Below are 3,983 nucleotides of genomic sequence, written 5' to 3'. Positions count from 1 at the left end.
CCAGCAACCTCCCTGTGCATGAGTATGGACACTGCATTATTTGTTATCCGACTGAGGTTTGTGACCCCCTTTCCTTCGTGGCAATTCTCAAGGAAGTAACTGCTTCTCTGGTGTTCTCTTGCTGCTTTCTGCAGATAAATTTTATATCACTATTTATACTTTCTGTAGGTGTCATTCTCAGTTTGCTTATATATTCTGGAAGGCTGTGGTTTCCTAAAGAGGACAGAATAAGTCATTCCTCTCTGTGAGTTCATTGCTAAGTGAAATATATAAAGGCTGATTTTTGAGTTAAATATTTCCCAAGTATAAGATTAAAAGTGTTAGATTGAGGCTACAGTGTTTAACAGTGAAATGATGTGTTTTAGATGTTATCAGACTCAGATGTACCAAAAGTGTAAAATGTTTGTGAATTCCATGTAAATAAGGTGATAAATGATGACAGAAATAGCAAAACCTGATTTAAAACTAGTCCACATGAAAATAACTTTGATAGTTGCCATTATTTTATTTTTCCATAAATACTTTTATTTTAGACACACAAGAAAAGCTATTTCAGGATCTACTAATTTAAAGCAAGCAACTGTATACAGGTAACAAAAGCATCAACTTGTTAGGGCTCAGCACAGCAGCCAAAGGAAATAGGCATGAGAAAATGCATATTTATGCAGCATTAAAACATATGAACAAGATATTGCAGGGCAGGAGGAGGAATGGAGGAAAAAAATGGAAATAAAACATCAGAGCTTCCTAGTGCTTCAAATGTAGTGCATTACAGCAAGAATGGTAAGAATGGAAATAATTGTTCTATATACCTGCCTAATACATAGTTTGCTGGTAGGTCTTCTTTCAGTGGTAAACCATTTGAATATATTCTGTAGTTACTATGTAATGACACCTTACTAGACTCAGGCTTAAAACTCTGTAGGTAGAAACAATAAATAATTTTATTTTATAATGAAATTATGCTTTCATAATACATTATGCTACAAGTTTCATTAAAAGCATATATAGTACTGATCAATGTTAAAAATTTTTGTATTCAGGAACTTAAAACTATAGATAATAAAGCACAAATATTTAAATGAAGACTTAACATATTAGAAAACCATGAACTAGAAAAATATACACATGCTCTGTGTTTCACTGAATGCTGGTAAGGCAGAACAGTATGCCTGTGTGCCTCATTGTCCCCTGACATAACCAGGACAGGGCTTGGGCTGCTGGCACCATGAAGCTCTGGACCTTGGAGTATATCTTCAACCCGTGGGAAACTGTTACAACAGCTACAATGCAGAAATGCCCAAACCCTGTGAACCTGAATGTGGTTGGAATTAATGTGCTGGACAGCCATAGAGATCCCTTTGGAAAGCTGCACAGCCACAGACTTCTCAGCACAAAGTGGAGACAACCTTCCACCCTGAAGTCTTTTATTGGTGCAGCAAAAACCAAAATGTTGAGAGCCACAGCCGAAGGAACAGGAATCCCATACAATCCACAGGGACAAGGCATAGTTGAAAGAGCTCATCAAACTATTAAAATGTACTTATTAAAGCAAAAAGACGGAATTGGGAAGGGGTATATATTCCCCAAAGATAAACTTAAAATAACCCTTTTTACTCTAAACTTTTTAAATTTGGATTCATCAGGACTTAGTGCTGCGGAAAGGCATATGTGTCCAAAAAATGTGCATAAGCCCAAGGTACTTTGGAAGGATATTCCAACAGGACAATGGAAAGGTCCTGACCCAGTAATTGTCTGGAGTCGAGGGTCTGTTTGTGTGTTTCCACAGGGAGAACAGCAGCCGATTTGGATTCCAGAGAGATTAACTAAAGCGATTTCTACAGACCAAAAAGAAGATGATTTGACTCAAGTCCATAACAGCTGATATCCAAAACTCCAGTTTGGCTATCCTTACATCTGCGATAGAACCAGGATGCTTTTTTCAATATCAATTTTATTATTGCCCTTTCCCACATTCTATTTCGTTTTTTGAGCTCATACAGACCTAGGTTAATGTTTTGCTGATCAGTTCTATTTTTTGACTATAGAGTTTTTAAACATTGCAATGGAGATTTCACCTGTAAAAAGTTATAAGGCCTTTACTATAATGTTATGTGTTGTATGTATTATATTATGTGTGCACACTTGTGTTTTGTGTTATATGTTTGAATGTATGTATGTCCATATATCATATATGATGAGCGCTCATGATAAAATGGATCCAAATATTTTTTTTTAACTCACGTGATTTAAATGGTTTAATTTAATTGGGTAAACAGCTGTTAAAGATTGTTTTAATATGTGAACACAAAAGAAGGTTAACAGATCTGTTTGTTTACTTTCACCTTTCCTTTTCATTATATTTAATAATTCTCTTAAAGATAATGTAAATTGTTAAGAAAATTGTTTTCTTTTAGTGCCTTCTGTAATGTTACATAATTTTTTCTTTAGCCATTATTGCCAGAATTCCTATCTTCATCCCAGTGCTGGTGAAGTCAAAGATAAAACCAATCTACAGCTTCTACAATAGCCATCACTGAACTGCTTGCAGAACTTGCCTGGACACATTGTGAGCTCACCTGTATGCATTGTGAACTATCTGTTGGTGCAGCGACTTGTGGTAGTGTTGGGGTATTTTTGCTGATGATGTCATCGGTGGTACAATTTTTCCAAAAGGAGCCGTCAATTGGCTTGGTGTATCTTCCTCCCTTCTGCTTGTCATGATTGTCCAGCTAAAATTTGGGGGCCAACAGAGGTGAGGCAAAGAACCTCACCCCCCCGCTGGTACAAAGACCTCTCCACAGGTGTGGCTGTATACTGGACCAGTAGTCAGTGACGGGTAAGATCCAATTGCAATGGTACCAACCTAACGGGTAAGGACCATATGTACTATTGGACAACCTAAGGCAGGCACGGTCCCTAAGCCACATGCTTTTTGTTTAAACAGAGAGGGGGAGATGTTGAGAGCCACAGCCGAAGGGGCCCCAGCAAACTTCCAGCTGCCAGCAAACTTCCAGCTGCTGGCTGATGATTGGCTCACAGCGGCCCCAGCAACATCTAGCTGATTGGCTCCTCTGTGGTGATGCTCATTGGGCTGTTTCCCTGCCCTTTCAGACCACGGAGCTGCTCATTGGGGGACTTTTTTGGCTCCACCCACGTGACCCAGCCAATCGGCCTCAAGAGCAGGAGGATTGTGGGAGGTGGAGAGAGGCTTGTTGGAGAGAGAGGCTTGTGGAAAGCGGTGGTGGCAGTTGGGGCTCTGAGGGTTTTTCCTGAGAGGCTGTTTTGTTTGGCGTGTGTGGTTCTAAAAATAAAGTTAGTTTCTTTTGACAAATGGCTCCTGATTGTGCCCAGCCAGACTGCGGCACCAAAACATATCTCCAAGAACATTCTGTAGTTGATTCTCTAGAGAAAACAATGGAACTTAAATCTACTAATATTTCCTTTACAAATATAGTTTCAGTGGATGACAGACTTATATACAAACCATATCCTCAAGACCCAGAAAAGACTTTGGCCTCAGGAAATCATCATCTCTGTGCAGGAAGTCAGCCTTAGCAGTTACCTGGAAGGGTTAAGGGTAAGCATGGTATCTTCCAATGCTAGAAAAATCTGAGAAGCAATGGAATGGGTAATACATAAACTAAATGCTGAGATTAAATTGTTGATGGCCTCAGCGAATGGAAGTATAAGGACACCGATGGCAATGGCAGCATTTGTAGAGAAATAATAAAGTCAGTAAACGATATCAGGTCCCCTGGTCTCTTCAATCAGACAATGTATTTATTTGTTATTTAAAAACCACAACTATATTTTAGGTAGAATTAAAAAAAATAACCTGGAGTAAGGCTATGCAAGTTTTGATCAAAATAAAAAGATACAGTGCTTCTAAAATCCAAGCAATCATCTGAGGGTATTGTGGTTTGGACTGACTAATTTTTATGATTCTGATATTTATGTAAAAATTTAAAAATTTTTTAAGA

At 38.4% G+C, this 3,983-nt stretch overlaps 1 pseudogene; it reads left to right on the top strand.

The window, feature by feature from the left end:
- The first annotated feature begins 1,228 nt into the window (after nucleotides 1–1,228).
- Nucleotides 1,229–3,730, top strand: LOC107160624 (annotated as a pseudogene).
- The last annotated feature ends 253 nt before the right edge of the window (nucleotides 3,731–3,983 follow it).

This window comes from Marmota marmota, unplaced genomic scaffold, assembly GCF_001458135.2.
Source record: "Marmota marmota marmota unplaced genomic scaffold, marMar, whole genome shotgun sequence".
In the NCBI taxonomy this organism is placed as follows: Eukaryota; Metazoa; Chordata; class Mammalia; order Rodentia; family Sciuridae; genus Marmota; species Marmota marmota.
The sequence above is the reverse complement of the archived record's forward strand: the minus strand, read 5'-3'. Positions and strand labels throughout refer to the sequence as shown.